The sequence below is a fragment of the Ruditapes philippinarum genome, unplaced genomic scaffold, assembly GCF_026571515.1.
Source record: "Ruditapes philippinarum isolate M1 unplaced genomic scaffold, ASM2657151v2 ctg57_1_1_1_1, whole genome shotgun sequence".
Lineage (NCBI taxonomy): Eukaryota > Metazoa > Mollusca > Bivalvia > Venerida > Veneridae > Ruditapes > Ruditapes philippinarum.
This window is the reverse complement of record NW_026855294.1, coordinates 737,219-763,659: the sequence shown is the minus strand read 5'-3', so window position 1 is coordinate 763,659 and position 26,441 is coordinate 737,219. Positions and strand designations below refer to the sequence as shown.

Genomic DNA, 26,441 nt, shown 5'->3' with positions numbered 1-26,441 from the left:
TTAGGTGCCCCTTCGTGCTAAAATAATGCATGGAAAAGCACCTGACGTCTTCCTCCACCAGTAAAGCTGGAAAGTTGCTATAAGATGTATACTGTGTCGGTGTGGCATAAAACCCAAAATCATATTACTGACAGCAATGCCACTTGCTCCTTTACACATGTGGGTTTGAATCTCATCTAGTGAAGATTCTTTTCTTTGGAGGAAACTACCCAGCTAGCTTATGCTGTTCTATTTTTGTGCCTTTTCATGGCTGTAGGGCAAGCACACCAAGCAAGAGGGTCTCTATATAATCATCATGGCAATGTCTGTATGTCCAGTACTGAAATAAGAAAACTTTTTAATAAAACTTGTGAATAGATGATGGTGCATATCTTTCTATGTTATTCATCATGCTTCTGTTAGTTATTTGTTTTTATTTGTTTGGGTCGTCAGACCAAACAAATAATGGTAGCGAAATTTCAAAAGTAGTCCATTTTTTGAAGCGGTTACTTCCCTTTATATGTACACTAACTCCGAAAAATTCAGGGGAGATCACTGCGTAAAGATGGTCAAAGACAGGCACATTAAGTTTCAAGCAAAATAATTCCCGAATGGTCGAAAATTTCTAATATTGTTTTATTGTATTTTCTGATCAAAAATAAGTAAAGACAAAGCGGACATTCAATCTCTGACACAGAAGTTTACGACGAACCTAACAACAAGTAGTTCTCAAAACAGCTTAAAACTTAAAAGAAAGAAATATTTTTATTTTGTTACAAGTATCCAACAAATTACAACGCATTCAAAGTTTAAAAATAGCGTTGGCTTATATAATTGTCAATAAATGCACAATCACAAATTACGCGGATGAATATGATTTTATCAATGAAAATACTATTTTTAGCGATGTCGATTACCGTGTAGTGGAATATATAGATTCTACATGTCGGACTGTTTGGGCGGGAAGATTTTCACTAAATTAACTACTTCAATTTTAAACAACAGGTTTATCCTGAACAAAATACCTCGAAATTAATAAGGATTACAAACCCGAAATGCAATGGAAGTTCTAACTTTAGAATGACTTGATGTTATTCAATTGTCTTTTGTATAACTTTTCCGTGGTGCAGTGGTAACGCGCTTGCTTAGTGAGTGAGAGGTCTGGAGTTCAAATCCCAGTCGAGGAAACTTTTTTTTTTAAATTTTTTTTTAAGTGTCTTTGTTAAGGAAGTAGCCATGATATGCAAGGATAAAGTGTAGCTGTCGTAAAAAATGAACATAAATGATATTTTGATGCAACTCTAGTTGTGCAGAATTCCGTATGTATCAAACTCTGGTGCCTTGCAAAATGAATTATAATACATAAAAATAAACTTATACAGGAAAATACATACATATATACAGTACGATTTAGATTGCAAAGATCAGAAAATACCACAGAACTTGCAGCCTTTTGATTCTTTATAAATATACATGCTTACAGTAAGCTCCAGGATTATTTACATCTGTGTTAAACAACAGTTAAAGTCGTTACAAGCCCTAATTTAGAATAATATGGTTTTCTTCAGGCCGTTTACATATAAATTCACCGTGGCTGAAGGGTTTTCGCACTCGCTTAGGAAGCGAGAGGTCTGGAGTTCAAATACCAGTAAAGGCAACTCATTTTTTTTTTCAAATTGTTTAAGTCAAATAAACATTGGATTGAATATCAGTGTTGCAATTAGTTTTATAGCCAATTAACTACAATTAAAACGCTGGAAAGCATTGGTGGAACTATACATATAATCTCACAACATGTACCTTACTTTCATTTTGAGACCCAAACAAATTCAGCGCCTTCTGTGCTTTGATTTGTTTTTTTTATAGATTTATGTAAATAACAATATACTGTCCCCCACTCAATCATGGTATGTTTTTTTTCTATTTTTGCAATATGACTCAAAATATTCAATATTTCTCCCAGTTCCTTTAAATGTTGATATGCAAATGATGCAATTTACGTTTTCTTAATTCCACGCCATCTCTTATGTTCTTTCTCATAGAAGCTGCGGTGTATTTTAGAAGATGCTAAATTAATGCAAATTACCAATTAAGGTCCTGCGCTAAGTCAATTTACTAATACTTCTGTTCTGAGTTCCACACTTTGTTAGATGACCCAAAACTAATTTACTTGTTACTTTCGACAATACTCGACTACGGAGATTTTCTCAATCAATTAATATGGAAAGAACCAGCGAGTCTGATTAGAAAATTTTCACATTGACGTTTTCTAACTTGCTTTTAACAAGCTCTCTCTACATCATTACTGTTACCAAGTTCGGAGCTTTTGACCTTATTTGCATACGTGCTGGGACTGATCATGTGTATGGAAAAATTGTTTTTACTAAGCTCTTATTAAAAACGCAGACATGGCTATTAAGCTTCCATGCCAAAAGTAACAGATTTTGTCTGTAAAAGGATAGATTTGTCATTTTGAAATTTAAGAATAGACATAGATATTTTAATTACTTTACCAGTCAGCCATTTCGGATAAATCAGGTTTTTTCCCCTGTCTGCTGCAGAATTGATAAGATTTAAAAGATTTTCACCATGAATTAATCTGAAAATCGGGAATTATATACGTTAAAGTCAATGTTTTAATTTACAAAGTTTGAAATGTGATTTTGAAAAAAAAACTGCCAGTCTATAATCCCTTTTTTTTCCTTGAATTGTATTGAAAATTTCCCTAATCAGATCATTGTGTCAGAAAAAAAAGTCTTCTTATATATTTGCAAAAAAAAAAATTAAATTTGAGGGGTGGGGAGTTAAAGAATTACCGTAAGTGAAAGCAGTTTCAGACATTGTTTGTATTGCTCAAGTACCTTTACTGTTTTCTTACAATGCTTTTGCCCCTTTTTTTTAAATAGTGTGTCCTGAATAAATTTCAAACTAAAAATAAATCTGATTTTCATTATAAAATTTCTTTTCCTACACCAATGTTGGTAAATTTCAGGGTTCAATTTTGAAGATGATGCATTTGTCATGGTATCAAACTGGTCACTTATTTAGGGTAGATGTGTAAATGGCCGGGTAGTTTGGTAGATTGAACCGTAGAATGGTATTCTAATGGATCCTGGTTTGAGTCCAAGTCAGGCTGCACTTTTTCTCTCCAGTTTACTTTGGAATTATAAACATAGATAAGTTAAGCTTTAAACTATTGTTTGTATCTCTTTTATTCAATAACAATGAAGTTTCGGTGATTAAACAGCGTGCACGTGATCTTGTACAAACGCATTCAATGTTATTTACAAATACTCCACATTTGTTTTGAAATTTGAGATGTTCCTATATGGAAATATTGATGTTTTTCATGAAAAGTAAAAGACATTTAATTGTTTTTTTCCTGTTTCTAGACATACCTAATGGACATTTGACATATCAAAGAATAATTAGCAGCAGACTATGTTATTAACATTGATAATAACTAATTACCGTCACCATAGCAACAGAAATCGATGTAATGGAAGCCCATCACAAACTATTTTAAGTTAATTACAAAAATAATTTCTCCTCATTTTTTCAAAACAGATATTACAGTAAGACAAAAGTAATGTGATAAATATAAGATAATTATAAAGCCTTTCCCCACAACATAGAAATTAAATCAATTTTCTCGGTAGGTTAAATACTCCAATGTAATTCAAAACATTTCTAAATAACAAATTGTATTGTAAGAGCCCCGACAGGAAAACATGTGTACATTTGTACTTATGATTTGAATCATCAGAAGGCATGTGGAGGAAACATTAATATAATATTTTCATGTTTTTCATGTCAAGTATAATTTTTCAATGGCCCATATTTAGTAAGAAACCATTCCAGTCCGTATTTAGAAATATATAAACAATTTTCTACTATTTCTGTGCAGAAAAAAAAGATACTAAGAATTAGAAATAGACCCATTTGAAATCGGATAGTATAAAACCATGATAAGCCATGAGGATCTGAAGGTTAAAGCCTTATTGCAGCCATCAGACTAACATTGCATTCTTAAAACAAGCTAAACCTTGTAAGTTTTGGTAAATTTGATGGCACATAGGAACACAGTAAGGTGCCAAGTAAGGTGTATGACGGTCTGATAGTTATGCCATGAGAATCTGATGAGTTTATTCATGTTGATTTGAAGATTGATGATTTGAAGGTTTGAGCCTTGATGATTTGAAGATTTGAGCGTGAATGATTTGAAGGTTTATGCTGGATGATTTGAAGGTTTGAGCCTTGATGATTTGAATGTCTATGCCTTGATGATTTGAAGGTTTGAGCTTTGATGATTTGAAGGTTTGAGCCTTGATGATTTGAAGATTTGAGCGTGAATGATTTGAAGGTTTGAGCCTTGATGATTTGAATGTCTATGCCTTGATGATTTGAAGGTTTGAGCTTTGATGATTTGAATGTCTATGCCTTGATGATTTGAAGGTTTGAGCTTTGATGATTTGAATGTCTATGCCTTGATGATTTGAAGGTTTGAGCTTTGATGATTTGAAGGTTTGAGCCTTGATGATTTGAATGTCTATGCCTTGATGATTTGAAGGTTTGAGCTTTGATGATTTGAAGGTTTGAGCCTTGATGATTTGAAGATTAGAGCTTGAATGATTTGAAGGTTTATGCTGGATGATTTGAAGGTTTGAGCCTTGATGATTTGAATGTCTATGCCTTGATGATTTGAAGGTTTGAGCTTTGATGATTTGAAGGTTTGAGCCTTGATGATTTGAATGTTTGAGCCTTGATGATTTGAAGGTTTGAGCTTTGATGATTTGAAGGTTTGAGCCTTGATGATTTGAATGTCTATGCCTTGATGATTTGAAGGTTTGAGCTTTGATGATTTGAAGGTTTGAGCCTTGATGATTTGAAGATTAGAGCTTGAATGATTTGAAGGTTTATGCTGGATGATTTGAAGGTTTGAGCCTTGATGATTTGAATGTTGATGATTTGAAGGTTTGAGCTTTGATGATTTGAAGGTTTGAGCCTTGATGATTTGAAGGTTTGAGCTTTGATGATTTAAAGACATAAATCTTGAGTATCTGATGGTTTATGTCTTGATGATTTGAAGGTTTGAGCCTTGATGATTTGAAGGTTTGAGCCTTGATGATTTGAAGGTTTGAGGTTTGATGATTTAAAGACATAAATCTTGAGTATCTGATGGTTTATGTCTTGATGATTTGAAGGTTTGAGCCTTGATGATTTGAAGACTTAAGACTTGAGAATCTGATGGTTTAAGCCTTGGGAACCTAATGGTTTATGACTTGAGGATTTAATTGTATAAGATTTGAAGATTTTAATGGTTTAAGACTTGATGATTTAATGGTTTAAGACTTGAGAGTCTCACAAAATTTCAAATGATCAATGTAATTGATAAATTCTAAATTTTTGCCCAAGTCACCACTATATATTTGAATCTCCCCACGGACATTGAATTGTTTGAAAACTGAGGACCAACTGACTAGCTTAATGAACATTTAGCAAAGTGGGTTGTTAAGCAAGATTAATCTTTATCAAAGTGTATTTTTAGCAAGATTAAGGTTTAGCAAAGTGTCATGTAAAGCAGGACTAACATTTAGCAAAGTGTGTAGTTTAGCAAGATTAAGGTTTGGCAAAGTGTTTTATTTAGCATGATTAAGAATTAGCATGAGTAATAATTGGCAGGATTAATCTTTAGCAAAGTGTATTATCAGTAAGGTTAAGGTGTAGCAAAGTGTCTTGTTTAGCATGACTAAAATTTAGCAAAGTGTATTAGCAAGATAAATGTTTTGGAAAGTGTTTTGTTTAGCAAAATTAAGGATTAGCATAAGTTATATTTAAGATTTATCTTTAGCAAAGTGTATTTTTAGCAAGGTAAAGGTTAAGCAAAGTTATTTTTTGCAAGACAGAAGTTTAGCAAGAGTAATATTTGGTTATATTAATGTTTAGTAAATTGTCACATTTGGCAATATTACTGTTTAACATATTAAGGTTTAGCAAATTATTACATTTTCCAATATCAAGGTTTAGCAAATTATTACATTTGGCAATATTAAGGTTTAGCAAATTATTACTTTTGGCAATATGAAGATTAAGCAAATTAGTACATTTGGCAATATTAAGGTTTAGCAAATTATTACATTTGGCAATATTAAGGTTAAGCAAATTATTACATTTGACAATATTAAGGTGTTGTGAATTGTCACATTTAGCAATATTATGATTTATTAAATTATTACATTTGGCAATATTAATATTTAAGAAAATATCCTTAACAAGATTAAGGTTTAACAAGAGCAATATTTGGCAAAGCTATTATATGGCAAGATGTAGATTTTTGCAACATACTTTGTCAAAAATGTTTTATACTTAATTCTTAGCCTGCAAGCAGCACCTGATTGCTCCTATGTAGACCAAGGTTGGCCTGCATATGTTTTAAAATTTTACCTAAAAATGTTTAAGGGTTTTGTTCAGATTGAAAGACAAGATATTTAGTGTGGCAAGGGTTAAGATCAGCAATATGCCAATTTATGCAAAAGACTAAGAGATGGAATTGATCCTGTTTCAACATTGAGTGGATCCTGTTTCCATGTTAAGTGAAGGGATAAGGTAAGATGCCCTTTTTGGAGGGCTTGGGTCTTGGAGCCAAAAGACACATGTTTTTGTGTTGTTGGTTTTTTTTAGGGGGGGGGGGGGATGTAATTGAACATGAGACAGAAAGGTCTGTCTCTTCAAATTCAAGAGGCTCATTAAGCATACCAATATTCAGTTTTTCGAGCTATTAAGCTGGCTGTACTTTGGTTTTGTTAGAGGTACAATGAGGTCCTTTTTTTACAGACAAACAGATAGATTTGTAGATACAATTCTTGATTTTTCGTTTACTTTGAAGTCGTATTTGATGGTATTTTATATGTATTTGTGGAAAATTTACAGTAATTACATTCGTTAGGTACCAGTTGACATAATGCAGGGCCTATTAAAATGCTAATGATGGGAGATTTTACAATGTCAAACACATTGTTTCATTAAGCCTGTTGGGCCCTTTATCATGTAGACAATCTTTATCTAATTACCATAGCAACCTAAATTATCTTGATTGTTTTTACTTTCCCATTTAATTGCATAGATAAAAGATTGTCTTTTGATTACACGGAGGTGTTTTAATGACTGCTTCTTTTACATATTTATATTGTTGCTTTATAGATAAGTTCCATACGTAAGCTCTGGCATTGTCTTATGAATATAATCGTAAAATCAAGTTGATCTATCTGTAGGAACATGGGTTTGATTTTTATTTTTAGGGAAGTTGGTTTTAAGTAAACAAAAAAACCCATAGTTTTAGGCAGTCAAAAATTCCAAACAATTGAGTAATATATTAATTTGATTGAGATTTCAGTGTGTTGATTTGGATAAAGCAATGATAATAATGCATAAAAAATTAAGACAAATATAGACAAGCACTGCCAAGATTGTTGATATGAAGATATTGTTAAACATTTAGTTGTTTACATTCTACACAGAACATTTGATGTTTTTGTCATTGTTAGAGTTGTTTCCCTTTGTTTTTGTGAGAGTTGTTTCCCTTTGTATGTGCAAAACCACTCTTCATTTATAGGGAAAATTTCAAAATATATACTGACAGTATAGGGAACAATGCAGACCATGGTCACATGACATGGACAAATATGTCAAATCTGTTGCAGCCTAAAGAACTAAAGTACTAAGTTTATATTCTAAGAGGTGCAGTTTGGTCTGCCACTTTCCTTGTGATTATAAAGGCTTGTGCTCATGTTAGTTATAAATACTATAAAGATTTATGGCAGGTTATTTGGCCCAGTATATTAAAATTGTTGTTTTAAAGTGATATTACTTGAACTGCAAAGTCATTCAACCTGTCTGAAAAAGTTTAGAAGTTATACGTAATCCTGCAAATTTCCTTTAATTTGAGAGGGGAAAAAATGAAAATAACTTCATAAATTGACAGAATCCGCGTTAGATTATATTAGATGAAAATGCTACAAACAACAGTAATATTTTAGTGTGTGTGTGTGTGTGTGTTTTAATGTACTTATTAAGTTTATATATGGACTAGATACTTTGATTGAAATTTAAGATGTGTACATAATTGTTCTGTAACTGTATACAGCCTGACTGTATTCTGAATTCTTATCTCTTTTGGGAAGACTAATTTGTCTGTGGACCAATGAAGAACAGAGTTAAAAACAGTTTTAGAAACACGATTAATATGTAAAGAGTAAGTCAAATAAGGACAGCGTAACATGCAACATGCAGTATGTACTAGTGTAATATTCACGTATTTTATATAAATAGATTTTTATTCACTTTATAAAATTGATGACAACAAAAATTGTTCATACCTTTGACTTAAAGTTTACACCATTGAAGCTTTAAAACTTGAACATTCCAGTTAAACGAAGAAAATTACAAAAACTACTTTTTATTGTCTTTTAAAGGCGCTATATTTTAGTTGGAATAAAATGGTTAAATTTTACAAAGGTGGCTTTCAATTCTCACATTGTCGTTTGTCTATGAAATATTGATAAGTTTAAAACTGCTAGAACTCTTCTCTTAACACTTAAGATGGAAATTTACAATGACTTAGACTGACGTTTAAGACCCTTGATAAAATTTCATGTAACATTTTATAAAAACCCGCAAAAGAATTTTGTAAATGCATCCATTTATATCAACTTGTTGGGTGTCAAGAAGGGTTGTTTTTTCCTCAAGAAATGAAAAAATATTGTGATGGTGTCGTAATTCCCCAAGAAAATGGAAATATCTAAGTAACATTTGAAATTGTCGGTTCCCTTGTGACCACTTTACCTATATCCTCGTTTATCTTGCGTTTGAAATTGTGTTAATGAAACAACGAATATAACATTACGGTACCAAATGATAGATGCAGTTACAAGCTCTCGCGACAAAATATGCTTAAAGTTTCATAAAAAACAAAAATTAGCGCCCGTCGGAATTTTCTTATCTCTCTATCTGCTCATAAGAAATAATGTGCTATTATTTGGGGAGTTTACATTTTAATCAATGATCTAAAAAATGCTGCAAAATTGTGGAAACCTTTTAGTTATAATTAGGTTAATTTTGATAAGCGAATGACGCAAAGTCGTAATCCAGATATATTTTATTATTTATACCGTGATCTGTCATTTGAGCCGAAACAGATGCCCGTTTTTAATCGTATATTCCTGGTACCCTACTGTTTAAATGAATATTTACTCATTTTGAAATCTTCAATTTTGTCGATAAGAAAAGTTAATTTACAAACACGTTTTCATAATATCTAACATAAGTCTTTGCCGTAATTAAGTGATGGAGTAATCTTGTGCCACGGTTTTTTTATCTTGACTGATGGGTTGTATTTCTGACAAATATTAATTACGACTCCAGCATCGAATCATGCTAAATTAATCAGTAAGACGCTGGTACATGGGTCTTGTGAAGATAGATTAAAAAGATATTTTTATGAGAAAAAGGCAAACATAGTAATCACTGTATCACACAAATATATTGTTTATCTTTTGGCAGTTTCATTGCAAATTGCGGAGAAACGATCAGATATTATACAAATATGCTTTAATGCACATCACCATTATATGAATTTTCAGTATCTTTTATAACTCTTAGGTTAGAGACGTAAATAAAATTGATTTTCAGTTGATAAAAAAAGCCAACTTTACATTTTTGAGATAGTAAAACATTTAAAATGTAAGTGAAAAGCTTATAATTGGAAAAGAACACTATAATTAATTGTGTATGCCTAGGCCAAACCAAGAGTTAGAAAAGTTTTTGGAGTAGCCTCCCTTGTAGTATTTTCCTGCTATATTCAGAATGTTTGAAACATATTGCTGTGAATGCAGTGAGCAGTTTGGTGTTAAGAAAATATTTTGACAGCAATATGCTTAAAGCTTATATATATAATATTGAAAAAGTATGTTCAGTACATTATATTTAACAATAGTTAAGGGCAATATTTTATACTGTGTTGTGTTTAAATTTTGGTTTGTAAAAGAGTGCTGTGTTGACAATAATGTCTACATAAGGGTGCTGAGTTGACAATGATTGCATTTGTATAAGTGCTGTGTTGATACCATGACAATGCAATCAGTGCTGTGTTTACAATATTACCTATTGTATCAGTGCTGCGCTGAAAATATTTACACCTTCATTAGAGCTTAATGATTACGAACTTTAACACCTGTATTAGTGCTGTGCTGAATACTTATAGATATGGGTCAATGTTTTGCATACATGCAAGTCAATGGCATCTTAAAACGTATAATGCCTATGCCCATAAACAAATGACACCTAAAACACCTTGTCTCTGCTTGTTTGCTATAAAGCAGTCTTTAAGTTAGAGTTGCATAACAAATAGGCTACAAGTTATGCAAAGTTTGCATGTCAGACTCAATACCTGTTCAGTGTGATCAAGGCGTTTGTAATTAAACCCCAGACAGTTCAATCAAGCCTCATGTTAACATTGATTAACCAAGAAATTAATTAAATTGATCAGAGCTTTTATGCGCTTCATAGAGTTAATTACTTTTACCTTAATTAGTTACGTAGCCACCTTACATTTCCCATCATGCAGTATTGTTAATTAAATGTGATGTCAGATATGTCACAATTTGCATTTTTTACTTCGCTCGTTGAAGTGTTAAAGGTGTATATTAAGGTGATTGAAAGCATTTTCAAAGTAGTAATTTTCATGCATTTTAACTGAATCCTTATGGATACAGAAATCTTGGTGGCGATGATTGACAATAATTAATATCATCTCTGAGGTCACTTTGACAAACCAAAACTGAGGGCAAGTAGTAAAAATCTATTTTTAGCACCTCTGACTTTGACCTGATTCAGTACCGAAGGGTAGATGTCCTTTCAAGGTAACACCCAACAAAATAAGTAAATTAGTAAATACATAAAAAGAAAGACAAAAAGCTTTTTATCAGCTCCAGTGAACATCACGCCAAAGTCCTCAGCCCCAACCAGAGGTCTGTGCAAGGTTACATACCAAATATTGTATTCCCAACTATACCTACAATTTGTCCTAAACCTTAGTCTGATGACAGCAACTGAATCTACCCATGCTACCAGTACAGACTGTACGTCTATAATGTCTGATCATGGTCTGCATTTGCTTTGTTATTCAGTCAGTGCATATTTGAAATTTTTCTTAAAAATGATAAATAGTTTGTCTGGAGTAAAAGATGGACAAGTCCATTTAAAATATTTGACAGTAAGTGCCAGCTAAAATAAAAAAAAATCCAGCAACATGTCCCAATGAAATTCCCATTACAAATAAAACCATAGAATTATATGACCATGTGAACATCAATTAATCACAAGATTTTTAAAGAAATTTAGAAACAATTAAGACAATTATTTCATCATATTTCAGTCCTCAGAAAGTCTAGTTTTGTCCAAGGAAATAAATGAAGACACTTGCTTCAGATAAATTATAGTTTTGAATCCACTGTTGTAAGTTGTCCATTGGCAAGCTTTCCAAATTTATAAAATGTTAAAAATAAAGTTGATTTATGTTAGAAATAAAGTTAATTAATGTTAGAAATAGCACTGAAAGAAGCTTCATGAATGTTTCCTTTATCGTACAGCTTGACAACATGATATGACCTATACCTAGATTTATATTCAAATCATAGTCATATTTTATATTACACAGGTTATTTCAAGGAAAGCTTACCTTATTCAGCAATTGCTATGAAGATGAAGAAAGTTGTAACCAGCCGAAAGATGTTGTCTTCATGTTTGTACCATCCTGTTATAGAAACAATGCCAGTACACAGAACATTCAGTTGAGATGAGATGGAGAAAGGGAGATAATTGAAATGGGGAGAAAATTTTGACACTTGACCCAGGCTTTCATCAGGCTGTCACATGGTGTGTTACATGATGCTGTCTTATTTAAGGTATCTTACCACTGTACTTACAGATTAACTTGAGAAACTTTTTAAAACTTTTTATAATGAAATAATAAATTAGTAACAAATGGTGGTCCTTGTCCTAAGGTGTTTCCTAATCAAGGGTTTGCTGGGTTTTAGCTCAGTGTGAAATGTAGTACCTGTTGCAATAAGTAGCAACAATACCTGGCTTTATTATGAAGATAAAATTGACACATTTTTCCTGGCTGTTATTTGTCTTCTATTCAGCTGAAAGGTAAATGTTACTAATTTTATACCTCTTGCCAGTTACTGCTGTTGCTTTTAAACTCCAAGGTTGCAAATTCTCTCTAGCTAGCTAATCGAAGGTACATACTGTACACAGAGAGGTAACTTTGGTATTCCTGTATCATTAAAGTTGCCAATTGATCTTTCAGTGTTGATGTGACTTAAAGTTCAAAAATGAAACATCAAAAAAAAATTTCAGCTTTAAGATAGTCCATCATCTTAGATGTTCTTCATCTATTTTAAGGAACAGACCATACAACAGTTTGCTTTTTCTTATTTTGTACATTCCTAGCCAGAAAGTGTTTTTTGCATTCCTTGCCAGTTAGTGTTTTATGCATTCCTAGCCTGATAGTGTTTTGTGTATTCCTAGCCAGCTAGTGTTTTGTGCATTTCTAGCCAACTAGCTTTTTTTTAGCATTTCTTAGCAAGCTAGGGTTTTATGTATTCTTTGCAAGCTAATGTTTTGTGTATTTCTAGATTTCTAGCAAGATATATAGTGTTTTGTGCATTTCTTGAAAGCTACTGTTTTGTGCATTTATAGCAAGCTAGTGTTTTGTGCATTTCAAACCAGCTAGTTTTTGTTATATTGCTAGCTGGGCAAAAATCAACTGGTACAGAGAAATACAAAATTCAGATCAAGGTACTTGAATAATTATCCTTTCATATTCATCTTTTTATGATAAAGACTCAGAAACAATTCAATTTTCAGACTAAATTGGCCTGTTTCGGACAAAGTTTTGGCAAGAGATCCATTTATTTTTCTATACAAACGCCTGTTGTAACTTATGATTTCCCAGTCCATAAAAACATGTACTTTCTCCCAATTTGAAGCAATATCCTAAATGAAGAATGGGGCAAAATTCACATTGATTAGCTGAGGGACTGTCATTTTCTTTTGTAATTTAGCCATTGTCTATGTTGATAGAATTCTGACAGATTTTCTGATTGAGAATAATGCGTAGCAATTATAACAAGGGCCTCGGCCATTGATTAGGGAAAACTTAGTTCTCCTAGAAATTATAACTTGGATCGAAGCTATTTATTAAGAAAATGCTTCGTTCATTATAGATATTACTTTGGGTCAATGTCTATGGTAAATGTTATTATTGTAGCATGTAATTCATGTTAAATGTTGTTTCGAAGCAAATAAGAAATCAATTGGGTTCCTAATTCACCCATTTAGAGGGGTCTACTTTTTTGCATAAACTTAAGTGCTTTTCTAATCCACAGTAGATCTATCAAATATTTAAGCATTAAAATGGCATTTTCAATGTTCCTTGAAATTTGTATGAGACTTTGTCTAGTTTAATCTTTAAAACAAAAGGAATTTATATAATATATAATGAAACATAAAGAGTTTAGTATCATCAAATGTGTATGGAAAACAGAAGCATAAACTAACCATGTTTCAACAAGTAGTAGGTTTTATAATATCCATGTGTTCTAGGTCTGTTGCTAAAAATAAAAAGGGATGAAGGCCATTCCAGGAATGCCAAGGTCTAGGTCACTCTCATAGGTCAAAGGTCGGCAGTTAGAAATCTTTTAAAACAATTTGGAACAAGTGTTAAGTATGATGATACGATGTTTAATATGTAAGAACTAGACCCCTTGCTTCAAGTTCAAAGTCACACGTAGATGTTGAAATAATTTGGCACAAATGTTAATCATGATGAGTTGATGTGTCATGCACAAGACCTAGATCCCTAAGCTCCCAGGTCAAGGTCACACTTACATTTCAAAGGTAAGAAGATAAAAAAATATTTTCCATTCCATAATATTGTCATGCATAAGTGGGATTTTAAAACAATTGTGCAAAAATTTTCAGTATGGCGAGAGAGTGTGTGTCATGTGCAGGACCAAACGACTAGTTCCAAGGTCAAGGTCACACTTAGAGGTTAAAGTTTAGCAGGTAGAAAATCTTATCTAGTCAATAACTCTTGTTATGCATCAATGGATTTTAAAGTCAGTTGACAAAGGTGTTTTGGGTAATGAGTTCTTGTTATCCTAGCAATTATTATAATCATTGCTTTACTTTGACAATATATTAATTGTAACTTATTAAACTTTTTTTAACAAGCTATAAACTGAGACATTTGTGCTATGCTGTCACTCTAAAATTAAGGCCTTGTGAATATTTTTAAAAAATGCTGACCTCCAGTGTCAAATTATTATTCGATGTCCTAACATATATAGGGGGATGGGAGGTGACATACAGACATATTTCTAGTCTGTGGTTTAACATCAAATATTTAAGTGTTTAAAGAAATTTACCATCTTGGACAAACTGCATGGATGAACAGGTTGGTCTAACTCATTTAGCATCCCACAGTACAGAACTTGGTGAACAGGTTGCCCTTGCTCTATACACATATAGACAAGTCATTAATGCTACTTTAGTCCTAATAAATTTGTCAGTGAAAACTGTGGTATTTTTTGGCAGGTTTACTCATATTGGCACTATAGAGAAAAACATTTGAGCTTGTATCATGGCAAATATCAGTATGAAGAGTATCTTGTTCACACTGCAACACAAGTCTCTGTGATTTATGAGAAGAATTTATTACAGAAATCAGATAGTGGAAAGAAATTGGGGGAAAGGGGAAACTGTTAATTATTAAACCAGCAGTGGGTAGAGAAAAGGACCTGTAGGGGGTATGCAATAGAAAATTAACACAATTAAATAAAGGAAATAAGATTCTAAGAGTCCTGTTTCAAAGTCATTTATAGTTCCAGGGAATGGTTTATATCAAATGTGTTGACCTGACATTTTTAGGACGTCATGCAACAGTGATGTTACTTATTCTTTAAAGTGATACAGATACCTCGTTGTTGCTGTGAAAATCTTCATTTTGGAATTTTTTTATCTGTTTTATAATTTTTGTTATGATTCCTGTGTAGATATCAACAGATATTTTTTATATATATAATATCTTAAACAGATATTTTGGTTGTACAGATTGTTTTTTATATGCTCTAGAAACATGATTAATGTTATTAGCGGGTAAAGATGCTCTCTGATTATGACATAAAGGTAAAAAAGTATAAAAAAAAAATGAGAAGGAAAATTGCTTATTAAATATTTTAATAAAACTGATAAATGTTTGAAGTAATGAATAAAAAATAATTTCCATCTGCAGTTTTTCAAGAATAGTGTGGTTTTTTTTATAGTTATTTATTTATTTTTTCAGTTTTTAATTAATTTTTTTTCTTCAGTTTTTAATTAATTTATGACGTTAATTAGATTCATAACATCAAAACATGGCAAATTTAATTAATGAACAAAAAATTACTTTTAAAACATTTCTTAAGCAAATATTTAAGAAAAGTTTTCTTTGGCAATATATGTTGAATAGATATGTTTCATAAAAATTAATGGAAAAAAAAGAAAAAAGAAACACTGCTGATAATTTTTATGTATGATATAGATAAATAAAAAAGCATAAAATGTGATAAATCTAGAAATTTTGCCTTGGTTTGAAATTAGAGTAAATTATAACAAAAAAAATCATTTCTGACTCAGCGGAAAAGCAAGGCCTGGTTGTTTTAAAAGTTCGAAACACTTTAAAACAATTTACATAATTTAATTTTTGTGATTTTTTGCCATATCATACAATATCATTTTTTTTTGCATTCAGGTTCATTCTTAAATATTAGACAAGGAACACCCTAATAAAATGCATAAATAATAACACTTATTAAAGGCACTCCACTGAGTGTTGTTGTTTTTTCTGCATGATTGGACTGAAAATTTTTCCATATGATGTACGTCTTGACCAACAACTTGCGTGTAATCTTTCAGATCATTTGCTTGCTCTGTTTTTTTCCAAAATAGTTGAAAAATAACCCAAAAATGGAGAGCATTTTATCTCAAATCAGGCTAAAAATCACTCCAAAAATAGTATTTTCAATTGAAATCTGACTATATTCCTTATTACATTTATTTCTATTATTATCTTTTGCATATTTCTCTGATTGAAGTGCCCCAGGTGATCCATGTGAGATATTCAAATTTTATACTTTTTAGGCTTTTGGCCCTCAGTTGAGTTCCTTTAAAAACACAAAGTACACAGTCTGAATAGATAGACTGGTAGCAAACATTTATAATTTCTACGGAGATCAAGAGATCATTAAAGGCCTCCTCACTGCAGATAAGCTGTTCACATACAGAAAGAATCTCCAAAGTCGGAGCTCAGATTTCATCATTAATTTGATTAAAAGTCATCTAAGGTTAAGAGAGCAGCTTGTTTTGTTTACAGAATTATTTCATCAAGGTCCAAATGGTTTGTATAAAGCTCCTGTTCTCTCAGAAATTAATCTCTTTGATTAGTGCACTGGCAGGTTGCGAGAGAAGGGCGAGAAAAAGCAAAGGCACTTATACAGGTTTTTTTTCTCTCTGACAATTTCTCCACCTCTCTAAATCTTTTATGAAAATAGTAGTGTTACACTTAAAGAATTATAAATTAAATGTTCGTGTCAATGTAAGAGTTAGCACCTTTTGGTCAGGTCTGTAAAATGAAGAGAAAAAATCACAAAGTGGAAGGAGCGTAACATTATATTATGAATTCTATAATAATTAACTGTTTGCTTTTACTAGTTTTGTATTGGCGTTCAGACATTTAAAATAAAAATTCAAAAATAAGTGTTCACTTATTACAAAAACATGCAAACTAAATTACATTTTAATATTTTTTTTGTCTGGTTCAAACTTTTCTTGATATAATTTAAGAAAGACTTTTTTGGCACATACAGGAAGGTTGTTGTGCACTTTTAAAGGCATATTTGTGCGCTTTCAGAGATTTTTTTGTACACTTACAGACATGTTTGTACACTTACAGACATGTTTGTACACTTATAGACATGTTTGTACACTTACAGACATGTTTGTTTGTGCACATACAGACAAGTTTGTGTACTTAGAAAAAGATAAGGAAAAAAAAGACTCATGTTAACATGGTCTTGGTCGGCACTGGTCTCATGGGTGGGATCAGTTGCTGCAAGCAGGTTGGGGGTTAATAGTAAAATAAATTCAATTATTCACATTTTACATCTGTTTGAAAATTTCAGTAAAATTTTATAAATTCTGATCTTCTCATTTAATAATAAGTAAATTGATATTATATTGAATGACTTTGCAAAGTAACAAAACTTATTGTGTACTATAATGGATGTTTAAATCTCCATTTCAGATTCATTGAAAGGAAAATAAAATGTTTTGAAAGGAGCAAAAATGACAGGAAAGATTAATTTCAGGTGAAAAGTTTTAGCTTTCTGATAAATGATAATTAGTTTATAATTGATAATCACCAATTATCACATCTTGATCAGACATAAAAATGTCCTTTCATCTGACATTGGTCATACTGGGGTCATGTGACTAACCCAACTTCTCTTTAATTAATTATCATAAATTTCCAGTTTTCTGCAGATTTTTTTGATAAAATTTGATTACAATTTGACAGTAATTTTCACATCTGACTGATGACTCGGCAAATATTGTAGGTTAGGGCGAAATTGCCTTATCTTGCATTGAGCCCTCTTCGTAGATAGAATCTTCTTTAGATAAAGGGTCAATACGACCTCCATCAAACTCCCTTTGAACATGAAAAGAATTATAAAGAATTAAAAAAAAGTTTCACACAGTCCTGTGATTTTGACTAATGACTATTGTAGTAAGGGGATGTTTACTTTAAGCGCTCAATTAAATATATACCCCATTAATATTTTTAATTGGATTTCACTCATCTGTGTTTATCAGTATACCATATGTTTACTTTCTCTTAATATCTTTGAACCACACACTTGCAATTAGATGAAATATATATGAAATATATACAACTTTTAAAGACCAACCCTGATATCATTATTTATGTCTGGGCTTTAGGTGCAGGAGAACTTTTAAAGACCAAGGCTGGTGTGAGCTTTATACAGAAATGGTCCTGATATATATTGAAATGGTCCATATATGATGGTCTTGTTATAAATTTTACAGGTCATGTCTCATTATTTTAAACATGAATTTTAAAGAATCAAAGTCAATATGAATTATGAAGAAAAAAGTAATTGGGCACTATACTGAGCTTTACTAGTAAGAGTTCCCTTAAGAACTGTTAAGTGCCAGATGTGAAATGTAAAAGATCAGCTCTCTTATGAACAGTGAAGGGCCAACATTTCCTATTGTGTAAACCAATCAATCTCCCCACTGTGAAATACTAGCCACTTTTGAACTGTTAAAAATACATTCCCTTATGAACTGTTAAAGGACTAGGTCCCAAATGACTCTGTCCCTTGTGAAGTGTGACAGACCACTAAAAACTGTGAAAGACAAAGGCATCTTTAAAATGTGAAAGACAAAGGCCACTATAAACTGAAAGACAATGGTCACTACAAACTTACAGACAAAGGCCACTATAACTATGAAAGACCAGGGCCACTATAAACAGTGAAAGACAAAGGCCACTATAAAGTGTGAAAAAACATGGGCCACTATAAAATGTGAAAGACAAGAGCCACTAAAAAAAGTATAAGTCAAGGGCCACTATAAACTGTGAAAGACAAGGGCCACTATAAAGTGTGAAAAACAATGGCCACTATAAAGTGTGAAAATCAAGGACCACTATAAAATGTAAAAGACAAGGGCCACTATAAACTGTAAAAGAAGAGGGACACTATAAACTGTGAAAGTAAAGGGTCACTATAAACTGTGAAAGACAGGGCCACTTTAAAATGTGAAAGACAAGGGCCACTATAACGTTTGAAAGACTTGGGCCATTATAAACTGTGAAAGACAAGGGCCACTATAAACTGTAAAAGAAGAGGGACACTATAAACTGTAAAAGACAAGGGCTACTATAAAATGTGAAAAACAAGGGCCACTATAAAGTGTGAAAGACAGGGGCCATTATAAAATGTGTAAAAACAAGGGCCACTATAAAGTGTGAAAGACAAGGGCCACTATAAACTGTGAAAGACAAGGGCCACTATAAACTGTAAATGAAGAGGGACACTATAAACTGTAAAAGACAAGGGCCATTATAAACTGTGAAAGACAAGGGCCACTATAAACTGTAAATGAAGAGGGACACTATAAACTGTAAAAGACAAGGACCATTATAAACTGTGAAAGACAAGGGCCACTATAAACTGTAAATGAAGAGGGACACTATAAACTGTAAAAGACAAGGGCCATTATAAACTGTGAAAGACAAGGGCCACTATAAACTGTAAAAGAAGAGGGACACTATAAACTGTAAAAGACAAGGGCTACTATAAAATGTGAAAGACAAGGGCCATTATAAAATGTGTAAAAACAAGGGCCACTATAAAGTGTGAAAGACAAGGGCCACTATAAACTGTAAATTAAGAGGGACACTATAAACTGTAAAAGACAAAGGCCATTTTAAACTGTGAAAGACAAGGGCCATTATAAAATGTGTAAAAACAGGGGCAACTATAAAGTGTGAAAGACAAGGGCGACTATAAACTGTGAAAGACAAGGGTCTCTATAAAATGTGAAAGACAAGGGCCACTATAAATGTGAAAGACATGGGTCATTATAAACTGTGTAAGCCAAGGCCCACTATAAACTTTGAAAGACAAGGGCCACTATAAAGTGTGAAAGACCTGGGCCACTATAAGCTGTGAAAGACAAAGGCCACTATAAAATGTGAAAGACAAGGGCCACTATAAAATGTGAAAGACAAGGGCGACTTTAAACTGTGAAAGACATGGACCACTATAAACTGTGAAAGACAGTGGCCACTATAAAATGTGAAAGACAAGGGCCACTATAAAATGTGAAAGACAAGGGCCACTATAAACTGTGAAAGACAAGGCTACTATAAAATGTGAAAGACAAGGGCCACTTAAAAATGTGAAAGGCAAGGGCCACTGTAAACTGTGTGTTTTTTGATGTTTGTTGTTTTTGATGCTCTGAAAGCATTTTTTTTTTGAGAATATCTTTTTATCATTTCCAATATTAACAAAAAATGCTGCTATGACTAACTTTGTATAAATTAAAAAAAAAACTGTCTTGAACAGCTTGACATTATTTGAATACTTTATCTTCTTGGTATCACTATGAATAAGAAATGTATCATTTTGCATAAGATGATTTATTATGTATCAATAAGGTTTTAATTCTTATTATTTCAGATGATGACAGTTGAGAAGAATTTGAGGGATAGGACTATTTTAAATTCACCAAATCTGATTTGGTCACACATTACATGGGATTGGATCATGATGTAAACATTCCAATATCCTCGACAATATATCTGAAGAAATAAAGTTAGGTAAACAGAGTCATTACTCTCAGTAGTCTCAGATCTCTTTTTTTATCTAAGTAATTATTATTCTACATTTATCCCCCATCTTGTTTGATCAAGAAATTAACATTAATAAGACTGTAAGATTATCTGTTTCCTGTCTTGCAAAGTGACCACTGGCCATGCTGTTCATTCAATGACCGCTGACCGTTTGATTCTTTGATGAGAAACAAAAATACAAACACTGATGATAATACTTCTGCACATTAATGAGATTTTCCCAGCATTTGTGAAAATATTAATTATAGCAAATGACCGAACCACTTTAGATTAGTCCAGGACAAGGGTCATTTCGAGGTCATCTTTCCAGCTACTGGCCGATAAGATTTTGATAAAGTCTTGAAATGATGCACAGAGGGTATGTGTGGGATGATATCCGCTCATTTAACAGTAATTATAAGAATGGGGTCTGTATTGTAGGTCATTCTTACTAAGTTAAAGACTATACCATTTCAAGGGAGATGCAGATTTTCCAAACTTATTACATATGGGTCGAGCCAAAAGGTCTTTGGGCCTTGGATTTTTTTTAGTTTGAACCCTCTGGTGTGCCAATCATTGGTTAGAAGATTTGATGGCAGATAAGTTTTAAGCTGTCTATATGGGTCACTGATTAAAGTGGGAAAGAGGGCAGTATATTTTGGGAGAACAGATGATTGGTACTGGAACGGATCAGATAATTGGTACTGGTATGGAACAGATGATTGGTACTGGTATGGAACAAATAATTGGTACTGGTATGGAACAGCTGATAGATACTGGTATGGAACAGATGATTGGTACTGGTATGGAACAGATGATTGGTACTGGTATGGAACAGATGATTGTTATGGAATGGATAATTGGTACTGGTATGGAACAGATGATTGGTACTAGTACAGAACAGATTATTGGTACTGGTAGGGAACAGATAATTGGTACTGGTATTGAACAGATTATTGGTACTGTTATAGAACAGATGATTGGTACTGGTATGGAACAGATTATTGGTACTGTTACAGAATAGATGATTGGTATGGAACAGATGGTTGGTACTGTTATAGAACAGATGATTGGTACTGGTAGGGAGGGTTCAAGGAACACTGGGGTTAGGTAGCTTACAATCTATATTTATAAATCTATCTTTTGTCTATAACTATTTCAATATTTTGTACATGCTTCGAAGCACAAGCCCCTGCCTGGATAGACACATTAACCTTCTGTAAGCAAGCTGGATAAGTTTGTCATGTAATAATGGAACCATGTTTAAAACAGAGTAGTTTCAGATGCTTTATGACGTTTTATATTAGAAATGATGAAAATTAAAAGAAATTATTGTTGATTATTTTGAAACGGCAATAATAACTGTCTAAGACAGTTTTGTACACAATTATTGTAATCTTTTATGTCACTTTAATTTAAGGAAAAACACCAATCAATTTAAAGAGATCTTAAGATAATTTCTCAGTGCATTTAGTCTAAGAAAGAATTTAACTTTATATAGAATGTTATCAAAGTCCAAACAAATTTCCTTTTGTTGAAGAATTGCAGTTGTGTATAAGAATAAAAGGATGAGGATGGATTTATTATGAAGAAATCATGATAAGAATAGTATCCCTTACTAATAAATAATCTTTACTTCTGAGGAGACAATTTAATTTTTTTTTCAGAAATGGATATATAAAGCAAAAAAAGTGGTACACGCACCTGCAGTGCCTCTGTAAAGCAAGCACCTCTTTACTACAACAGTATGTATTTTGATTCACAATAAATTTTAACCTCTGTAGAGCAATCGCCTCTCCACAGCAACCAAAATATTTATCTTCCAGAGGTTGTTGCTCTCCAGAGGTTGAACTATACTTATTTACATAGAATTTTTTTTAAATTATAAAGCACTGTGTTAGCCTATTAATATAAGACTGTTTCCAATATGACATAAGGTCAACAATACCGTTGAGCAAACATTTTAAGTATTTTAAGTATAAACAAAAACATAATGAATTCAATTATTTTATTAGCTCACCTGAGCATATGCTCAGGGTGAGCTATTAGGATCACTCTTCGTCCGTCGTACGTCGTCCATCGTACGTCGTACATTGTCCGTTCACACTTTTAAAACGACATCTCCTCTGAAACCATAAGGCAGATCATAATGAAACTTCACAGGGATGTTCCTTGTGTGAAGCCTTAACAAAGTTGTTCAAAGAATTCCATTCCATGCAGAACTCTGGTTGCCATGGCAACCAAAAGAAAAACTTTAAATATCTTCTTCTAAAAAAACAAAAGAGCTAGAGCTTAGATATTTGGCATGAAACATCTTCTAGTGAGTGTCTAACAAGTTTGTTTAAATAAAAGCCCTGGGGTCAAAATTGGCCTATATGCATATAGTAAAAACTTAAAAAATCTTCTTTTAAAGAACCCAAAGAGCTAGAGCTAAGATATTTAGCATGAAACATCTTCTAATGGGTGTCTACCAAGTTTGTTCAAATAAAAGCCCAGGGGTCAAAATTGGCCCCGCCCCAGGGGGTCATTGATTTTCCCTATATGCATATAGTAAAAACTTAAAAAAATTTCTTTTAAAGAATGCAAAAGGCTAGAGCTAAGATATTTAGCATATAACATGTTCTAATGGATGTCTACCAAGTTCGTTCAAATAAGAGCCCTGGGGTCAAAATTGGCCCCGCCCCGGGGGTCATTCATTTTCCTTATATGTTTATAACAAAAACTTAAAAGGTCTTTTTTGAAAAAAAAAACAAATAGCTAGAGTTGAGATACTAAGCATGAAACATCTTCTAGTGAGTGTCTACCAAGTTTGTTCAAATAAAAGCCCTGGGGTCAAAATTGGCCCCGCCCCAGGGGTCATTCATTTTCCTTATATGTGTATGACAAAAACTTACAAAATCTTCTTTGAAAAAACTCAAATAGCTAGAGTTTAGATATTAAGAACGAAGCATCTTCTAGTGAGTGTCTACAAAGTTTGTTCAAATAAAAGCCCTGGGGTCAAAATTGGCCCCGTCCCAGGGGACATTGATTTTCCTTATACGTGTATAGCAAAAACTTAAAAATCTTCTTTGAAAAAACATGAATAGCTAGAGTTCAGATATTAAGCATGAAACATTGTCTAGTAAGTGTCTACAAAGATTGTTCAAATAAAAGCCCTGGGGTCAAAACTGGCCCTGCCCCAGGTGTGTCATTGTTTTTAACTATATGTGTAAAGAAAAAAACTTGAAAAAATCTTCTTTTAAAAAACTCAACAAGCTAGACCTTAGATGTTTAGCATGAAACATCTTCTAATTAGTGTCTACCAAGTTTGTTCAAATAAAAGCCCTGGGGTTTAAACTGGCCCCGCTCCGGGGGCCTATATAGAGGCGAGCGACTTTAGGGCCATCATGGCCCTCTTGTTTAAGTGTCAAATGGTCCACGCAATGACCATAAGGAAAGATACTTATTCTACAGTAAATAACAGTGAAGACGAAAAATAAGTACTGTGTATGCAATTGCCAAAGACACGAGAGCAGATATGAAATTTTAGTATGCAATTGCCAAAAGAAAATTAACATAGTTCCAAAGTGGAAAGGAGTCCGTCTCATGTATTAACTCTTACCATGATAAATATATTAAATGGACCAGTCCATCTTTCAGTCTGGACAAAACCATTCATCCATTTAGGAGAAAATTGCAAAAAATGTAGTATAGACTGAATAGCAAACAGGGCAGACCATGATCAGACAGCACAGGTGTAGGCCTGATCTTGGCTTGCACTGTTTGTATGGGAAGATTCAGTAGTTGGCAGCAGGTTTAAAGTTAATTTACAATGGCCATGAGCTGATGCAATAGGACAATAACATGAATATGGGTATTTAATATGTCTTGACCCCAAACCCCCACCCCCCCCCCCCCCCCCCCCCAAAAAAAAAAAATGTTTATGAATACTGGATTGCAAAATTAGACTATTCAATAACTACTCTCTAAGACTTAAATTTGGTAACTTGTTGTACTTCAAATCTTGAGATAAGTTAACAATTTGGCAACCACTTGAAATATATGTATCCCAGACAACAAAATTGGTTTATTGTACTAATTCTCGATTGTTTCATTTGCAAAGATATACAAACATGAAAATAATTGCTCATCACTGTCAAATCGATATTTTGTATATTTCTTGCCAGAGTGAGTTTTTTCTTACCAAATTGTTTTAGTAGATGCTATAAGTCATATCTTGCAAAAGACAATTATCATTTTTTGCTCGACTTTTTCATAGAAAAAATTTGAGCTTCTGTTTTAATCATAACATCACTGATGTTGCCATTGTCATCGGAAAACATTAATTGTAATAATTTTTCTTCCTTTGATTGTTCTCATGCTTGGACACAAAAAAACCATTTTGATAGAACTGAACTTGACCTTGACTCATAAATGACCTTGACCTTGAAGGACTAATAGAATTTTGCATATTTGCTGTAACTGGCTTCATCTTTGTTAAAAGTGAATGGATTGTCTCATATTGGACACAACAAAATTTTGGACAAGATCTCATAGATGACCTTGACCTTGAAGGTCAAAATATTTATTATTGATGGATTTGATTCATACTTGGGTAAAGTAAAACTTATGATAAAACCAACATGTAAAATGATCTCAAATTGGGCTAAGAATAGCACAAAAATAAGATTTTAAATTTATTCCTGAGTTTATTCCTTAATTATCTATTATATATCTTCCTGTTTAAAGTGATCTAATTGGTCTATGTAAGAATTTCAAAATTTATGTTTTTAGGCTTTTGGACCTTAGTTGAGTTCCTTTAATACTTAAAACTTGTTTCAAGTAAACAAATAAAGTGATTTTAATTAGCAAGAGGCATTTACTGTCCTAAAAATTATATATTATGTATCTATGTATCAAGTTAAATATACATATAAAAAAGCAGCCATAATACTTTTCTATTTCGGCCCCATATGACATAAACTTTGTTGGTGTGCCGTAAAACCAAACAAACTGTTCTTAAAGTAAGAAGGTAGAAAAATGGACATAAGAAATGTACATTTAGTCATATTCTTCCTTCAACATGCATAAAATCACATGATTTCTTAATATTTATGTGTGTCAAAAAACTTGGATTTTTTTTTTAATTTGTTTACTCACTTAGAGGCAGCATGTACTTTTAACACTTGACATTCTTCTAAAGAGAGAGAAAATAAAGATTTATTTATATTCTATTTACAGATATCCTGTTGTTTTCTCTATTTATTTTTTATATCTTTTTTGAAGAGTGATAAATAATAATTTCACACTCTCCCTGTATGTTAACCTTCCCCCCTGTTCAGACCTTTATAGCATAGAAGCTGCCAGTAATTAGTCAGTTAATTAATGGTAAAAACTTCCTGTTTCACACAAGACAGACACCTGAAAGCTCTGAGAACTGGAACATTTGTTTATACATTTCTTTATTTCCGCTAATTGGCTAATTATAACATATCTCAAAAGATATTTCTAATGGTTTCTCCATGTATGTTTTCTTTTTTTCCCCCTCTTCCTTAATTTTTCTTATTAACTAAAGAGTGGTAAAATACTAATATGTGTTTAAGTGTATCAATATATAATTTACAAAAAAAGACACAAAATTACTGAATTTTTCTTTTATCAGGATTCTAACTTAAATTTTTGTTACTCGACTGAAGTGTACAGTTATTTTTCATTTTTCTGTTTAAAGCTGCATGCCTCCAGATGAGCCAAAATATTTCAAGAAAATTAAACTTGGTAAATATGTACTAAGATTGAAAGAAAATTAAATATTAAAGATTCAAGTGATAATTTATATCTTGTGTGCAATTAAAGACTAATTTTTGCAGTATTTATCACCATATTTCTACTGCGTAAGTAACGCAGTTAAGGCTATTTTTGCATATTTTGACCTCTTTTTGGTAATTAATGTGGATTATAAGTG

At 32.4% G+C, this 26,441-nt stretch overlaps 1 long non-coding RNA gene across 2 annotated transcripts in view; it reads left to right on the top strand.

Annotated features, from left to right (window-relative positions):
* LOC132742815 (uncharacterized) overlaps positions 1-21,342 on the top strand; it is a 32,677-nt gene extending 11,335 nt beyond the window's left edge. For both annotated transcript variants that reach the window (XR_009627484.1, XR_009627485.1), the window contains exons 3-5: positions 11,693-11,939; positions 17,384-17,447; positions 20,349-21,342. This is a non-coding gene — a long non-coding RNA (uncharacterized LOC132742815). The remainder of the gene's footprint in view (positions 1-11,692; positions 11,940-17,383; positions 17,448-20,348) is intronic.
* Positions 21,343-26,441: the final 5,099 nt, after the last annotated feature.